The 18582-nt window shown below is 43.7% G+C and overlaps 1 long non-coding RNA gene across 1 annotated transcript; it reads right to left on the bottom strand.

Moving 5' to 3' along the window:
- Positions 1 to 12554: 12554 nt before the first annotated feature.
- Positions 12555 to 17460, bottom strand: LOC145878636 (uncharacterized). Its single transcript, XR_014392134.1, has 3 exons — positions 13808 to 17460; positions 13528 to 13695; positions 12555 to 13408 (listed from the first exon to the last, which is right to left on the bottom strand). It is a non-coding gene; the product is annotated as an uncharacterized LOC145878636 (long non-coding RNA).
- Positions 17461 to 18582: the final 1122 nt, after the last annotated feature.

Below are 18582 nucleotides of genomic sequence, written 5' to 3'. Positions count from 1 at the left end.
ATATGGACATATATTTAATTTGTCACAGAGAATTATCTTTGTCTGGGCTGTCATCTCTATTGTACAACACATGATCTTAGTTGTTTATTAGTGTACCAGCAATGACAGTGAAAGTCGACTAAGTTATCAACAGCATGTACTGCTATGTTTGTGGCCATGACTAAAATACATTATTATTCTATCAGGTGTAAGAATAAAATGAATGATATATATACACTACCGTTCAGAAGTTCACTTAGAAATGAAAGAAGAAAAAAAATTGTCCATTGAAATAACATCACATTGATCAGAAATACAGTGTAGACATTGTTAATGTTGTAAATGACTATTGTAGCTGGAAACCACAGATTTTTTTATGGAATATCTACATAGGCGTACAGAGGCCCATTATCAGCAACCATCACTCCTGTGTTCCAATGGCACGTTGTGTTAGCTAATCCAAGTTTAGCATTTCAAAAGGCTAATTGATCATTAGAAAACCCCTTTTGCAATTATGTTAGCACAGCTGAAAACTGTTGTCCTGATTAAAGAAGCAATAAAACTGTCCTTCTTTAGACTAGTTGAGTATCTGGAGCATCAGCATTTGTGGGTTCGATTACAAGCTCAAAATGGCCAGAAACAAAGAACTTTATTCTGAAACTCGTCAGTCTATTCTTGTTCTGAGAAATTAAGGCTATTTTATGCGAGAAATTGCCAAGAAACTGAAGATCTCATACAACGCTGTGTACTACTTCCTTCACAGAACAGCACAAACTGGCCCTAACCAGAATAGAAAGAGGAGTGGGAGGCCCAACTGAGCAAGAGGACAAGTACATTAGAGTGTCTAGTTTGAGAAACAGATGCCTCACAAGTCCTCAACTGGCAGCTTCATTAAATAGTACCCGTTAAACACTAGGCTCATCGTCAACAGTGAAGAGGCGACTTTCTCGTGTAGGCCTAATATCAAAGTTAGAATGCAATCAGGGTTAGGCCAAGTATAATTTATTTATATTTTTTATTAACCTTTATTTAAACAGGTAGTCACATTGACATAAAACAATTTTACAAGAGAGCCCTGTATATGTTTACAAATAAAACCCAGTAAATACATAAAACATAACAGCTCTACAGTACCAGTCAAAAGTTTGATGACAGCTTTCCACACTCTTGGCATTCTTTCAACCAGCTTCATGAGGAATGCTTTTCTAACAGTCTTGAGGGAGTTCCCACATATGCTGAGCACTTGTTGGCTACTTTTCCTTCACGTTTCGGTCCAACTCATCCCAAACCATCTCAATTGGTTTGATGTCTGGTGATTGTGGAGGCCAGGTCATCTGATGCAGCACTCCATCACTCTCCTTGGTCAAATAGCTCTTACACCTCCTGGAGGTGTGTTTTGGGTCATTGTCCTGTTGAAAAACAAATGATAGTCCCAATAAGCGTAAACCAGATGGGATGGTGTATCGCTGCAGAATGCTGTTGTAGCCATGCTGGTTAAGTTAGCCTTGAATTCTAAATAAATCACAGACAGTGTCACCAGCAAAGCACCCCCACACCATCACACCTCCTCCATGCTTCACGGTGGGAAGCACACATGCAGAGATCATCCATTCACCTACTCTACGTCTCACAAAGACACGGCAGTTGGAACCAAACATCTCAAATTCAGACCAAAGGACAGATTTACACCAGTCTAATGTCCATTGCTCGTGTTTCTTGGCCCAAGCAAGTCTTTTCTTATTATTGGTGTCCTTTACTAGTGTTTTCTTTGCAGCAATTTGACCATGAAGGCCTGATTCACGCAGTCTCCTCTGAACAGTTGATGTTGAGATGTGTCTGTTACTTGAACTGTGTGAAGCATTTATTAACTCTAATAAATGTATCCTCTGCAGCAAAGGTAACTCTGGGTCTTCCTTTCCTTTGGCGGTCGTTATGAGAGCTAGTTTTATCATAGCGCTTGATGGTTTTTGCGACTGCACTTGAAGAAACGTTCAAAGTTCTTGACATTTTCCGGATTGACTGACCTTCATGTCTTATTAAAGTAATGATGGACTGTCATTTCTCTTTGCTTATTTGAGCTGTTCTTACCATAATATGGACTTGGTCTTTTACCAGATAGGGCTATCTTCTGTTTACCACCCCTACCTTGTCACAACACAACTGATTGGTTCAAACGTATTAATAAGGAAAGAAATTCTACAAATTAACTTTTAACAAGTCACACCTGTTAATTAAAATGCATTCCAGGTGAATACCTCATGAAGCTGGTTGAAAGAACGCCAAGAGTGTGCAAAGCTGTCATCAAGGCAAAGGAAGGCTACTTTGAATGATCTGAAATGTAACATATCTTTTGATTTGTTTAACACTTTTTTGGTTAATACATGATTCCATATGTGTTACTTCATAGTTTCAATTTGGTCACTATTATTCTACAATGTAGAAAATAGTAAAAAGAAAGGAAAAACCCTTGAATGAGTAGGTGTGTGTAATGCCCTGGCCATAGAGAGGGGTTTTTTGTTCTTTATTTTGGTTAGGCCAGGGTGTTACATTGGGTGGGCGTTCTATGTTCCTTTTTCTATGTTTTTGTATTTCTTTGTTTTGGGCCGAGTAGGGTTCCTAATCAGAGGCAGCTGTCTATCATTGTCTCTGATTAGGAATCATACTTAGGCAGCCTGTTTTCCTTTGGGGTTTTGTGGGTAGTTGTTTCTGTTGTGTGGTTTGCACCGACAGAACTGTTGGCTTTTGTTTTCCCTGTTTGTTTTTTGAAGTGTATCATTAAAAATCATTATGACCACTTACCACGCTGCGCTTGGTCCCCTCTTCCAGACGATCGTTACAGTGTGTCCAAACTTTTGACTGGTTTGGTACATTACAAATAAAACACACTATAATAAAACCCATAATACACATTAAACATATTTAAGAAAAGCAATCGCAGTCTGTAACATAAAAGTCTCTAATCATTAATTTAAGGATCCAGAATATCTAATTGCAAGGAATTCTGTGTATTGTTCCACACATAAGGGGCAAAAAAAACTAAAAGCAGATTTCCCCAATTCTGTGGCGAACAAAGGGATCTCCAGAGTTAAATTAATATATAAAAATGTAGTTCAGTAACATGAACAATTCTCAGGTCAATAAACTGCTAAAATATGTAAATGGCATACATTCATTAGCTGGCAATAAAATTCATACTTAATCGGTATGTTCCTAGTCTATTTTGAAGTGTTATTGTTTGTACCGCTGACATGATTGCCTCTACACAAAACATTTCTACGTGACCGTTCTGTAACGTTGAGCCCTGCTGAACAGGTCCCGTATTTTAGGCAACAGCAACGTTCAACTGTTAATATACTTGGCTACAGAGACGAGTATGGAGGATTTCAGAGGTATAATGACCATATTCGTAATCACTTGAACTATCTATCATAGCGTTCACAAGGATCCACAGTGGTAGATAGCAGAGAAATAAAGCATAATGTAATCGTGTTGGCCAAAGCTGCTGTTATATTTGGCATCACAGCACACCACCAGAACACTTCTCAACAAGAGCACTTGTGTTTGTTCAATGCAGGCAAGGCTAAGGCTGTACGATGGCTCAGTTATTATACAAGTAGGGAGTGGGAACTACCAGCCAATCATGATGGGGAAACATATATGCTAAAGTTCCAAATGGTGAAAACCTTGTAGCAGACTCTCCTTTCAGCAGGAGAAAACCTTGCAGCAGCATCTCTTTTCAGCAGGTGAAAACCTTGCAGCAGCCTCTCTTTTCAGCAGGTGAAAACTTTGCAGCAACCTCTCCTTTCAGCAGGTGAAAACCTTGCACCATCCTCTCCTTTCAGCAGGTGAAAACCTTGCAGCAGCCTCTCTTTTCAGCAGGTGAATACCTTGCAGCAGCCTCTCCTTTCAGCAGGTGAAAACCTTGCACCATCCTCTCCTTTCAGCAGGTGAAAACCTTGCAGCAGCCTCTCTTTTCAGCAGGTGAAAACCTTGCAGCAGCCTCTCCTTTCAGCAGGTGAAAACCTTGCAGCAGCCTCTCCTTTCAGCAGCTGAAAACCTTGCACCATCCTCTCCTTTCAGCAGGTGAAAACCTTGCACCATCCTCTCCTTTCAGCAGGTGAAAACCTTGCAGCAGCCTCTCTTTTCAGCAGGTGAAAACCTTGCAGCAGCCTCTCCTTTCAGCAGCTGAAAACCTTGCACCAGCCTCTCTTTTCAGCAGGTGAAAACCTTGCAGCAGCATGTCAGCACACCTCAGAACACCTCAGATGCAATACTGAAACAGTTTGAGGATGTTTTTGATGGGACGGGGGCGCTGCCAGGTGAGCTCCACCTGGTGGTGGATGAGTCTGTCAGACCAGTTTATTAACAGATTCCTCGCTGAATCCCCATTCCACTGAAAGAAAAGATACTAAAGGCGGTTGATTCAATGGAGGAACAGGATGTCATTACGAAGGTCACCAAATCTACTAAGTGGATAAGCAACATGGTTGTGGTGGAAAAGCATGGCAAAATAAGAGTCTGCCTCGATCCAAGTGCCCTGAACAAAGCCGTATGTAGGCACATTACCAAATGCCTGCCATTGAAGATGTACTGCCAAGCCTGTTAAAAGTGAAAATCGTTTCTGTTAGGGATGAAAAAAATGGGTACGTTTGGATGGAGAGAGTAGTTACCTCACCACATTTTGGACCCCCAATGGTAGATACTGGTAGACAAGGTTATCTTTTGGAGTGAAACCATCTGCAGAGGAATATCAGTGAAGGCAACATGATGCACTGGGACTGCCAGGAACTGCCAGGAATAAGCGTCATAGCTGATGACGTCCTACAGCTGGGATACAATGGAAGAAGCAGTGCAGGACCATGACCACAACCTGACAAGGGAGATGAATCTAAAGCTGAATAAAGAAAAAGTTAAGCTCAGGCTCACAAGTATTACATACATGGGACATCTCTTGACAGCTGAAGGCCTGAAGCCAGACCCCAAGAAGGTGGAGGCAGTACAGAAAATGCCGCCATCTACAGACGCTAAGGCAGTGCAGCGACTGCTTGTTTGTAAATTACTTAGCCAAATTCTTACCTCCTCTGTCTGACATATCTGAGCCATTACGTCAGCTGACCAATAAAGCTGTACTGTGGGCATGGCTTCCTCAACATGATGCTGCATTGGAGCAAATCAAGAAATTGGTAAGCAACTAACCAATTTCTGAGGTACTATGACCTCTCTGAAGAAGTGACCCTACAATGTGATGCAAGTAACAAAGGCCTAGGGGCTTCACTCTTGCAGCAGGGGCAGCCCATTGCATTTGCTTCAAGGACATTGACACCCACGGAGAAAGGATATGCCCAAATTGAAAAGGACTGCCTAGCCATAGTGACCGTTTTGATCAATGCCTTTATGGTAGGGACTTTATCTCGGTGCACACTGATCACAAGCCGCTTGAGGTTATCTTCAAAAACCTCTTCTGTCTTGCCCCTAAGTGACTACAGAGGATGATGCTAAAGCTTCAGCGTTATCAACTATAGGTAGTATACAAGAAAGGAATAGAGCTTCACATTGCAGATTTTTTGTCCAGGGCAGCACTAACAACAACTAGTCACCCATGATATTGGATAAATGAGACAGTATATGCTTTACAGGCTGAGTTTGAAGATGTGAACCATGATACTGATCAAAACTTCTCCCCGCAGACACGGGATGCTATTAAAGCTCATTCAGCAGAGGACAAGACTTCTCGAATGCTTCAGTCTTTTATCCTAAGAGGCTGGCCGGACACAAGAAAGAGTACGCCCATCTTGTTGAGGGACTACTGGACACGCAGAGACAAACTGACAATGCAGGAAGAGGTCGTCTACAAAGACGACAGGGTGGTAGTGCCAGAAACTCTATGCCTAATGATTCTCTCTCGTATCCATGCAGGGCACTCAGGGGTCGAAGCCAGTCTCAGGAAAGCCAGAGACTCAGTATTCTGGACCAACATGACTCAAGAAATTAAACATTTTGTGGCTGTGTGCAGCATATGTAATGCTAATCTACCTAAGCAGCAAAAGGAAACGCTGCACCCACATGACGTACCAGCACGTCCTTGGTCTAAAGTGGGAATGGATCTGTTCACAGTCACGAATGTTCCTTTTCTGATTATAGTGGACTACTATTCAGATTTTTGGGAGGTGGAGAAAGTGATTGACATAACAGTGCTTGCATGATCGACTGTTGTAAGCAGCAGTTTAGCAGATATGGCATACCTGACAGTGGTGTAGTTACGGATAATGGTCCCCAGTTCATGAGTCAAGACTTTGCTATGTTTGCAAAAGCCTGGGAGTTCCAACATGTGACCTCCTCACCCTATCACAGTCTGAGTAATGGTAAGGTGAATTCAGCAGTGAAAATAGCAAAGACTCCCATCACAAAGCATTGCAGGAAGGCACAGATGTGTGGCAAGCGATTTTGGCATGGAGAAATACCCCCACAGAGGGCTTCGGCAGCAGTCCTGTCTTGACGCACTCGCTCTCTGTTGCCAACAACTCCCAAGCTCCTCGCACCAAAGGTCATTAGGGATGTTCAGACACACAAGCATGCACGTCAGGACAAGTCAAAACATTACTATGACCAGCATGCAAAAAATCTGCCTGTAATTAAACAAGGCCAAGCTGTCAGAGTGCTCCTGTCACCTCAAGCCAGGGATGCCACATGGAGATTTGTCACATACATAGGGCACATCAGCGTAAGGTCATATGAAGTGTTAGTAAAGGGCCACAAGTATCGAAGGAACCGGAGGGACATATGTGCAGTTCAGGAGAGAATAGGGCACAGGAGGGCCACATGGGAAGACTGTGAATATCCTCTGGATGGTGTGGGCAGGACACATAATGAGGAGACGGGGAAGACCCCATCAGGGCAGTTATCTCTGCCGACCGTGCCACCACAATTTCAGAAAGATGTGGCAGAGGAAGGAGAGGCCCTGAGGCTCCTAGAGGTGCCTAACATCCCAGAGATGCCAGGAGAGGTCCTGAGGCTCCCAGAGGTGCCCAACATCCCAGAGGTGCCTTAAGAGATGGACAATTAATTTTAGTATAAAAAAAAGTGTTGACAAATAGGTATTTTCACTGTAGTATTAAAAAGGTATGAAGAGCTCGTGCTAATTCTATATGAAAAAGAAGATGTTGAGGTAATGGGCATAATGCCAACCCAGAGATGGTGCTAGTTGGGGCCTATGATAGATAAACAGGTGCATTGTAAGTGTCAGATTAGGATGTCGTGATCTGTAACGTAATACCTGACCTAACTCTCCGACATAAGTTATTAACAGCTAGTAAAGCTCGCAATTGCTTGTATTATTATTACAGTTAGACATTTTACAGGTTATGATCATAACAACAACTAAGTCTCTGACATAATAAAGAGGGAGAATGGTAAACATGCACTTCGAACAGACATCTCTATGTCGTCTTTGTGTTTTGGGTCACTGCTGTATTCTTCTTGTACGGTTATGTCGCGTGACGTCACGTGACATTGACACTCCTTTGTAGTAAGGGTATCATGTGATCCTGTCAGATTTATATTATTACTTCTTTACAGTATTCATCATTTATTGTAGCTGTATCTGTCTGTAATTTGAATCACGTTTGCGTTTGCTTATGCAATATCCGTTTTTTATGAAATCATATGTTTACAAATTCATCAGAGTGGGTGGCAAGGAATAAGTTAGCCCTAAATATTTCTAAAACTAAAAGCATTGTATTTGGAACAAAACACTCACTAAACCCTAAACCTGAACTAAATCTTGTAATAAATAATGTGGAAATTGAGAAAGTTGAGATGACTAAACTGCTTGGAGTAACCCAGATTGTAAACTGTCATAGTCAAAACATATTGATGCAGTAGTAGCTAAGATGGGGAAAAGTTTGTCTATAATAAAGCAATGCTCTGCCTTCTTAACAACACTATCAACAAGGCAGGTCCTACAGGCCCTAGTTTTGTCGCACCTTGACTACTGTTCAGTCGTGTAGTCAGGTGCCACAAAAAAGGACTTGGCTCAGAACAGGGCAGCACAGCTGGCCCTTGGATGTACACAGAAAGCTAATATTAATAATATGCATATCAATCTCTCCTGGCTGAAAATGGAGGAGAGACTGACTTCATCACTACTTTTATTTATGAGAGGTATTGACATGTTGAATGCACCGAGCTGTCTGTCTAAACTACTGGCACATAGCTTGGACACCCATGCATACCTCACAAGACATGCCACAAGAGGTCTCTTCACAGTCCTCAAGTCCAGAACAGACTATGGGAGGCACACAGTACTACATAGAGCCATGAATACATGGAACTCTATTCCACATCAAGTAACTGACGCAAGCAGTAAAATTTGATTTAAAAAACAGATTAAAATAAACCCTTATGGAACAGCGGGGACTGTGAAGCAACACAAACATTGGCACAGACACATGCACACACACACACACACACACACACACGCACGCACGCACGCACGCACGCACGTACGCACGCACACAATAACATACTGTCACGTCCTGACCTGAGAGAGACAGTTTATTTCTCTATTTTGTTAGGTCAGGGTGTGGGGTGGGCATTCTATGTTTTGTATTTCTTTGTGTTGGGCGGAGTATGGTTCCTAATCAGAGGCAGCTGTCTATCATTGTCTCTGATTAGGAATCATACTTAGGCAGCCTTTTCCCACCTGTGTTTTGTGGGTAGTTATTTTCTGTTTTGTATTCGTTACCTGACGGAACTGTTTGGCTTTTCATTTTGTTTCTTTGTTATAGTGTTTCATTGTTTAATAAATAACATGAACACTTACCACGCTGCGCTTTGGTCCCCTCATTGCGACGGTCGTAACAGAACTATCCACCACCAAAGGACCAAGCAGCGTGGTCAGGAGAACTGGACCTGGGAGGAAATCCTGGATGGGGCAGGACCCTGGACAAGGCCTGGGGAGTATTGCCATCTGCAAGAGGAGATAGAGGCAGCGAAAGCGGAACGGCGATACTATGAGGAACAAGCACGGCAACAACGGAAGCCTGAGAGGCAGCGGCAAAAAAAACATTGGGGGGGGGGGCACACGGGGAGCTTGGTGAAGTCGGGGTTGAGACCTGAGCCAACTCCCCATGCTTACCGTTGGGAGCAAGTGACCGAGCAAGCACCGTGTTATGCGGTGATGCGCACTGTGTCGCCAGTGCGCACTCACAGCCTGGTGCGCTCGGTGCAAGCTCCTCACAGTTGCCGTGCTAGAGTGGGCCGTCAGCCAGGAAGAAGTGTGCCGGCTCAGCGTTCCTGGTCTCCAGTGCGTCTCTTCGGCCCAGGTTATCCTGCGCCAGCTCTACGCACGGTACCCCCCATTCACCTGCACAGCCCAGTTCGTCCTGTGCCAGCGCTCCGCCCTCGCTGGGCTAAAATAAACATCCAGCCAGGACGGGGTGTGCCAGCCCTAAGCTCCAGACCTCCAGTGCGCCTCCACGGCCCAGTATACCCTGTGCCTGCTCTGCGCACCCAATCTTCCATGCGTCTTTCCAGTCCGGTGAGACCGGTTCCAGCTCCACGTAGGAAGCCTGTAGTGATGATCCATGGCACGAAGCCTGTAGTGATGATCCATGGCCCGGAGCCTGTAGTGATGATCCATGGCACGGAGCCTGCAGCGACGGTCCCCGGTCCGGAACCTACAGCAACGCTCTTCAGTCCGGAGCCTCCAGCGACGCTCCCCAGTCTGGAGCCTCCAGCGACGCTCCCCAGTCTGGAGCCTCCAGCGACGCTCCCCAGTCCGGAGCCTCCAGCGACGCTCCCCAGTCCGGAGCCTCCAGCGACGCTCCCCAGTCCGGAGCCTCCAGCGACGCTCCCCAGTCCGGAGCCTCCAGCGACGCTCCCCAGTCCGGAGCCTCCAGCAACGCTCCCCAGTCCGGAGCCTCCAGCAACACTCCCCAGTCCGGAGCCTCCAGCGACGGCCTGCAGTTCGGAGTCTTCAGCGACGGCCTGCAGCCCGGAGTCTTCAGCAGCGGTCGGCAGTTCAGAGCCTCCGACGATGATCCACGGTCTGGTTCCTCCGGCGACACAGAAGCGGGGGGATCAGCGGGCGGTGTGGGGGCTACGCCCCGAACCAGAGCCGCCGCCAAGTATAGATGCCCACCCGGACCCTCCCCTATAGGTTCAGGTTTGCGGCCGGGAGTCCACACCTTTGGGGGGGGGGGGGGGGGGGGTACTGTCACGCCCTGACCTGAGACGGTTAATTTCTATATTTTGTTAGGTCAGGGTGTGGGGTGGGCATTCTATGTTTTGTATTTCTTTGTGTTGGGCCGAGTATGGTTCCTAATCAGAGGCAGCTGTCTATTGTTGTCTCTGATTAGGAATCATACTTAGGCAGCCTTTTCCCACCTGTGTTTTGTGAGTAGTTATTTTCTGTTTTGTATTCGTTACCTGACGGAACTGTTTGGCTTTTCGTTTTGTTTCTTTGTTATAGTGTTTCACTGTTTAGTAAATAATATGAACACTTACCACGCTGCGCTTTGGTCCCCTCTCTACGACAGCCGTGACACATACACACTATACATACACATGGATTTAGTACTGTAGACATGTGGTAGTGGTGGAGTAGGGGCCTGAGGGCACACAATGTGTCGTAAAATATGTGAATGTATAGCGTGTTTTTATAATTGTATAAACTGCCTTAATTTTGCTGGACCCCAGGAAGAGTAGCTGCTGCTTTGGCATATATTTCTATAATACAAAAATACAAATATATGCAAAAATAATAACACATTTTCTTCCCTAAACCGGATAAGTTGTGAAGTACAATATGCAGACATTTTGTAGTTTATTTTTCTAACCCTAATCGGATTTTTATCAATATATTCGCCAATATCATTATAATATTGCACAAAATATGTCTGAATCATCCCAAATATACACTGCTCAAAAAAATAAAGGGAACACTAAAATAACACATCCTAGATCTGAATGAATGAAATAATCTTATTAAATACTTCTATCTTTACATAGTTGAATGTGCTGACAACAAAATCACACAAAAATAATCAATGGAAATCCAATTTATCAACCCATGGAGGTCTGGATTTGGAGTCACACTCAAAATTAAAGTGGAAAACCACACAACAGGCTGATCCAACTTTGATGTAATGTCCTTAAAACAAGTCAAAATGAGGCTCAGTAGTGTGTGTGGCCTCCACGTGCCTGTATGACCTCCCTACAACGCCTGGGCATGCTCCTGATGAGGTGGCGGATGGTCTCCTGAGGGATCTCCTCCCAGACCTGGACTAAAGCATCCGCCAACTCCTGGACAGTCTGTGGTGCAATGTGGCGTTGGTGGATGGAGCGAGACATGATGTCCCAGATGTGCTCAATTGGATTCAGGTCTGGGGAACGAGCGGGCCAGTCCATAGCATCAATGCCTTCCTCTTGCAGGAACTGCTGACACACTCCAGCCACATGAGGTCTAGCATTGTCTTGCATTAGGAGGAACCCAGGGCCAACCGCACCAGCATATGGTCTCACAAGGGGTCTGAGGATCTCATCTCAGTACCTAATGGCAGTCAGGCTACCTCTGGCGAGCACATGGAGGGCTGTGCGGCCCCCCCAAAAAATGCCACCCCACACCATGACTGACCCACTGCCAAACCGGTCATGCTGGAGGATGTTGCAGGCAGCAGAACGTTCTCCACGGCGTCTCCAGACTGTCACATGTGCTCAGTGTGAACCTGCTTTCATCTGTGAAGAGCACAGGGCGCCAGTGGTGAATTTGCCAATCTTGGTGTTCTCTGGCAAATGCCAAACGTCCTGCACGGTGTTGGGCTGTAAGCACAACCCCCACCTGTGGACGTTGGGCCCTCATACCACCCTCATGGAGTCTGTTTCTGACCGTTTGAACAGACACATGCACATGGAGGTCATTTTGCAGGGCTCTGGCAGTGCTCCTCCTTGCACAAAGGCGGAGGTAGCGGTCCTGCTGCTGGGTTGCTGCCCTCCTACGGCCTCCTCCACGTCTCCTGATGTACTGGCCTGTCTCCTGGTAGCGCCTCCATGCTCTGGACACTACGCTGACAGACACAGTAAACCTTCTTGCCACAGCTCGCATTGATATGCCATCCTGGATGAGCTGCACTACCTGAGCCACTTGTGTGGGTTGTAGACTCCGTCTCATGCTACCACTAGAGTGAAAGCACCGCCAGCATTCAAAAGTGACCAAAACATCAGCCAGGAAGCAGGAACTGAGAAGTGGTCTGTGGTTACCACCTGCAGAACCACTCCTTTATTGGGGGTGTCTTGCTAATTGCCTATAATTTCCACCTGTTGTCTATTCCATTTGCACAACAGCATGTGAAATTTATTGTCAATCAGTGTTGCTTCCTAAGTGGACAGTTTGATTTCACAGAAGTGTGATTGACTTGGAGTTACATTGTGTTGTTTAAGTGTTCCCTTTATTTTTTGGAGCAGTATATTTGTCTGAGCTACAAAAAAACTAAACTATAATTGTAGGATTCCATGTATAGAGCTTCATGGCAGAAAACAAGTGTATGTATGTAAATGTTTATACATACTGTTTTATTTTGATATTGGAGCCTTGAGAACCTCAAAAATATACTATTTAAACATTCTACACCCTTTATATGTAAATGTGATATTTCTGATTTAATTTTTAAATAATTCTAAAAAGTTGTTACTGCTTTGTCATTATGGGCTATTGTGTGCAGATTGATGAGGAAAAAAACCTATAAAAAAAAGTCAAGGGGTCTGAATACTTTCTGAAAGCACTGTATATTAATCAGCATTGTGCCAGGTGCCTATCTTACTAGGCTATAGTTTGTGAACTGTATACTGTAAAATGCTATATTTTTTTAGACCTTTGAATATATTCATTTACATCAATGAAGTTTGGTAAAACAACTATCAAATCATATGCTGCTGTAAATAGGAATACGTTATTGTACTTCATCAGCCAGTAAGCTTCAATAGGACACATGGAAAGAGACACTATGTCCTACCATTGTAAATTATGGTGTAGGGTACAATGCACTGCTAAAATATATGGGTTGGGCAACAGAACATTTCCCTGGATGGGTTCAGAAGGTGAGGGGTCAGGAGTCAACGTCGGGGGACCTGGCTGCTCTTGAGGGAGGTGGAGGCGGCCTTCTCCCTCTCCTGCGGGAGAGAGAGAAACCGAGAAAAAGAGGCAGGGGTGGTGTATGATTTCAGAAAGCATAGTAGTCGTCATCTGAGCTCTCAGCAATAGGACTTCTATCTTCATCTAAGTTCTCATCTACATCAGAGTCATCAAAAATATCCCCTTCTCCCAGAATCAGATTGTGGTAGGTATTCCTTGTGTTGACTTGGTCTTGTGTCAGTTCACTCAATCTTCTCTTCAGGTGGCAGAGAAGGCCATTCCTCCCTTCCTCTGCATTGCCTAAAAGTGACATGTAAAGCAGTAAATTATTTACAATTCCATTACACAAAATAGTGTGAAGGGTATTTGTAAAGCCAGACAAAAAGTTCAGTCCAAAGATAGTATAAACCTCAACTTACTCTGATCTTGCAGCTGTAGGGACAGTGCCTCCAGAGTTCCTGTGGCTCTTTGTAGGCTCCCCAAGTGCCTCTTCATCTCCTGCACCAGGATCCTCTCTTCCTCCTGCAGTCTGTTCACCAACATCCGTCTGTCGAAGAGTGTCTCTTGGATGGCAAGATGGCTGTTGCCTGTGAAATGTAAACTCACAGAGGTATATAACAGAACAATAGAAATGATTGCAGCCTAAAATGAATGTAAAAATTCAATCACAACAGATACCTTCTGCAATCATAAACTTACTGGTGCCAAGTCTCTCCCATGACCACACAAAGTTGTCAGTATTGATCAGCTCATCCACTGTGGGGAGCCTAAACTCTGCCTGCTGCTTGTGAAGTTGAACAATGGCAGCTGTCAAGGCTGCCTTGTCCTCAACAATTTTTCTCAGAATCTGATGCCTCCTCTTATTGCTGTCTGAATAAATGGGGTGATTAGACGGACTGTAGATTCAGATATATTGCATGACTATAAGTTACAGAGCTACTATAGAGGCATAAACAAAGAGAGTACAAAGCAATTAATTCATTTCTAAAGCATTTGTTGTCATGCAGGTATAACATTATAAAGGGCACGCAGAGTTGTGGTTCACAAGGTACTCTGCTGTTTATGGTCATGTCATTTCTCAGTTTAATGAAATGTTTTACATTAGATCAATTAATAGCATGCCTACATTTGATCATAAACAAGGTCTGATGTGTATGACTAATGCATTTTCTTTCACAAATCAGTTTTACTGCTTGATTAATAATGTGTTTGAGGTCATATTGTTGTTGGGCCTTACCTGTCAATAGTAGAGGTAGTGTTTCCTCTGTTTCAAACTGAGGTAAAGACCTGTCTGTCCTGTCTGACTATCCTGTCTAATGGTAGAGGTAGTGTTTTCTCTGTTTTCACACTGAGGTAAAGCCCCTCAATCTTCTTCTGGAGATGCCCTGTCTGACTATCCTGAAGTGTGGCTGTCAAACATAGGGCAAGTTACAAACATGACTACACTGACATCAATGCAATTATGAAGTTGAGAGACAGAGAAACATGTACTTTTCTACCTGTTGGATTCTGGCTTGTAATATACTTATTCCTGTCATCATATTAGAACATATTGATTACTTTACATGTATAAGTAATGTATATGTTAGGGGTCATTTAAGGGTGAATGGAAACTTTGGGTATGGAAAGTTCCTTTTGTACAGGTGGGAAAGGGCAGTGTGGAGTGCGATTGAGATTGCGTCATCTGTGGATCTGTTGGGGCAGTATGCGAATTGGAGTGGGTCTAGGGTATCCGGGAGGATGCTGTTGATGTGAGCCATGACCAGCCTTTCAAAGCACTTGGCTACCGACGTGAGTGCTATGGGTAGGTAATCATTTAGGCAGGTTACCGTCGATTCTTTGGGCACAGGGACTAATCTGTCTGTAATTAAAATTACAACACAACAACATTGTGGTATGTACCCACAATTCAACTGCCCTAAAAATATACTGGGGTAACGTGAAGAAATATCACTCACAGCTACATGTTGAAATTGTAATGCTGTGTGATAGATTTCTCGAAGTATGTCCTCAAATGCTACCTGTGCCTCATCCCGCTCTTTGCTCAAGCTCATTCCGCTATTTGGTTGAACATAAATATTATTGTATGTTAACATATAAAAACAAGTACCAAAATGTGTGATCGTGTACTGTGAGACACAATCAAATATACAGTTGAAGTCGGAAGTTTACATACACCTTAGCCAAATACATTTAAACTCAGTTTTTCACAATTCCTGACATTGAATTCTCGTAGAAATTCCCTGTCAAGGTCAGTTAGGATCACCACATTATTTTAAGAGTGTGAAATGTCAGAATAATAGTAGAGAGAATCATGTATTTCAGCTTTTATTTATTTCATCACATTCCCAGTGGGTCAGAAATGTACATATACTCAATTAGTATTTGCCTTTAAATTGTTTAACTTGGTTCAAACGTTTCGGGTAGCCTTCCACAAGCTTCCCACAATAAGTTGGGTGAATTTTGGCCTATTCTTCCTGACAGAGCTGGTGTAACTGAGTCAGGTTTGTAGGCCTCCTTGCTCACACACACTTTTTCAGTTCTGCCCACATATTTTATATAGGATTGAGGTCAGGGCTTTGTGATGACCACTCAAATACCTTGACTTTGTTGTCCTTAAGCCATTTTTTCATAATTTTAGAAGAATGTTAGGGGTCATTATCCATTTGGAAGACCCATTTGCGACCAAGCTTTAACTTCCTGACTGAGATGTTGCTTCAATATATCCACATAATTTTCCCGCCTCATGATGCCATCTAATTTGTGAAGTGCACCAGTCCCTCCTGCAGCAGGGACTGGTGCAGGAGGGGATGGTGTTCCCTCGGCTTGCAAGCCTCCCCCTTTTTCCTCCAAACATAATGATGATCATTATGGCCAAACAGTTCAATTTTTGTTTCATCAGACCAGAGGACATTTCTCCAAAAAGTATGATCTTTGTCCCCATGTGCAGTTGCCAACCGTAGTCAGACTTTCTTTATGGCGGTTTTGGAGCATTGGTTTCTTCCTTGCTGAGCGGCCTTTCAGGTCATGTCAATATAGAACTTGTTTTACTGTGGATATAGATGCTTTTGTGCCTGTTTCCTCCATCATCTTCACAAGGTCCTTTGTTGTTGTTCTGGGATTGATTTGTACTTTTCGCACCAAAGTACGTTCATCTCTAGGAGACAGAACGCGTCTCCTTCCTGAGCGTTATGACGGCTTCGTGGTCCCATGGTGTTTATTCTTGCGTACTATTGTTTGTACAAATGAACGTGGTACCTTCAGGCGTTTGGAAATTGCTCCCAAGGATGAACCAGACTTGTGGAGGTCTATAATTCTTTTCTGAGGTCTTGGTTGATTTCTTTTGATTTTCCCATGATGTCAAGCAAAGTGGCACTGAGTTTGAAGGTAGGCCTTGAAATACATCCACATGTACACCTCCAATTAGCCTATCAGAAGATTCTAAAGCCATGACATAATTTTCTGGAATTTTACAAGCTGTTTAAAGTAGAGGTCGACCAATTCATCGGAATGGCCGATTAATTAGGGTCGATTTCAAGTTTTCATAACAATCGGTAATGACCGATTTGCCGATTTTTTTGTTGTTGATTTTTTACACCTTTATTTAACTAGGCAAGTCAGTTAAGACCACATTCTTATTTACAATGACGGTCTAGGAACGGTGGGTTAACTGCCTTGTTCAGGGGCAGAACGACAGATTTTTACCTTGTCAGCTCGGGGATTCGTTTTTACAACCTTCCGGTTACTAGTCCAACGCTCTAACCACCTGCCTTACATTGCACTCCACAAGGAGCCTGCATGGCAGGCTGACAATCTGTTATGCGAGGACAGCAAGAAGCCAAGGTAAGTTGCTAGCTAGCATTAAACTTATCTTATAAAAAACAATCAATCTTAACATAATCACTAGTTAACTACACATGGTTGATGATATTACTAGTTTATCTAGCGTGTCCTGCGTTGCATATAATCGATGCCTGTGCCTGTTAATTTCTCATTGAATCACAGTCTACTTCGAAAAACGTGTGATGATTTAACAAGCGCATTTGCGAGAAAAGCACTGTCGTTGCACCAATGTACCAAACCATAAACTTCAATGCCTTTCTTAAAATCAATACACAAGTATATATTTTTAAACCTGCATATTTAGTTAATATTTCCTGCTAACATGAATTTCTTATAACTAGGGAAATTGTCACTTCTCTTGCAATCCGTGCAAGCAGTCAGGGTATATGCGGCAGTTTGGGCCGCCTGGCTCATTGCGAACTGTGTGAAGTCCATTTATTCCTAACAAAGGCCGTAATTAATTTGCCAGAATTGTACATAATTATGACATAACATTGAAGGTTGTACAATGTAACAGTAATATTTAGACTTAGGGATGCCATCCGTTAGATAAAATACGGAACCCTTCCGTATTTTATCTAACGGATGGCATCCCTAAGTCTAAATATTACTGTTACATTGTAAAATGTAACAGTAATAAAATACGGAATGGTTCCGTATTTTCACTGAAAGAATAAACGTTTTGTTTTCGAAATGATAGTTTCCGGACTCTACCATTTTAATGACCAAAGGCTCGTATTTCTGTGTGTTATTATGTTATAATTAAGTCTACGATTTGATAGAGCAGTCTGACTGAGCGATGGTAGGCACCAGCAGGCTCGTAAGCATTCATTCAAACAGCACTTTCATGCGTTTGCCAGCAGCTCTTTGCAATGCTTCAAGCATTGTGCTGTTTATGACTTCAAGCCCATCAACTCCCGAGATTAGGCTGGTGTAACCGATGTGAAATGGCTAGCTAGTTAGCCGGGTGCACGCTAATAGCGTTTCAGACGTCACTCGCTCTGAGACTTGGAGTAGTTGTTCCCCTTGCTCTGCATGGGTAACGCCGCTTCGAGGGTGGCTGTTGTCGATGTGTTCCTGGTTCGAGCCCAGGACGGAAGCTATACTGTTACACTGGCAATACTAAAGTGCCTATAAGAACATCCAATAGTCAAAGGTATATGAAATACAAATCGTATAGACAGAAATAGTCCTATAATTCCTATAATAACTACAACCTAAAACTTCTTACCAAACATAATCACCAACATATGTTCTCATGTTCTGAGCAAGGAACTTAAACATTAGCTTTCTTACATGGCACATATTGCACTTTTACTTTCTTCTTCAACACTTTCTTTTTGTCACGACACCTACGGAAGGTGGCGCCCCTCCTCGCCCGGGCGGCGCTCGGCGGTCGTCGTCGCCGGCCTACTAGCTGCCATCGATTTATGTTTCACGTTCTGTTAGTTAGGCCTAGGTTAGTTGCGCACCTGTTTTGTGTTAGTTGTTAGTGGGGAGGGGTATTTAGGCTAAATGTGAGTTTTCCAAACCAGCCGTCTCTTTCCTGGGATATCGCATTTCCACGTCCGGGGTGGAGATGGAATGTGACCGCATTTCGGCCGTGCGTAATTGGCCGACTCCCACCACGG

The sequence above is a fragment of the Salmo salar genome, chromosome 04, assembly GCF_965601325.2.
Source record: "Salmo salar chromosome 04, fSalSal1, whole genome shotgun sequence".
Taxonomy (NCBI): domain Eukaryota; kingdom Metazoa; phylum Chordata; class Actinopteri; order Salmoniformes; family Salmonidae; genus Salmo; species Salmo salar.
The sequence above is the reverse complement of the archived record's forward strand: the minus strand, read 5'-3'. Positions and strand labels throughout refer to the sequence as shown.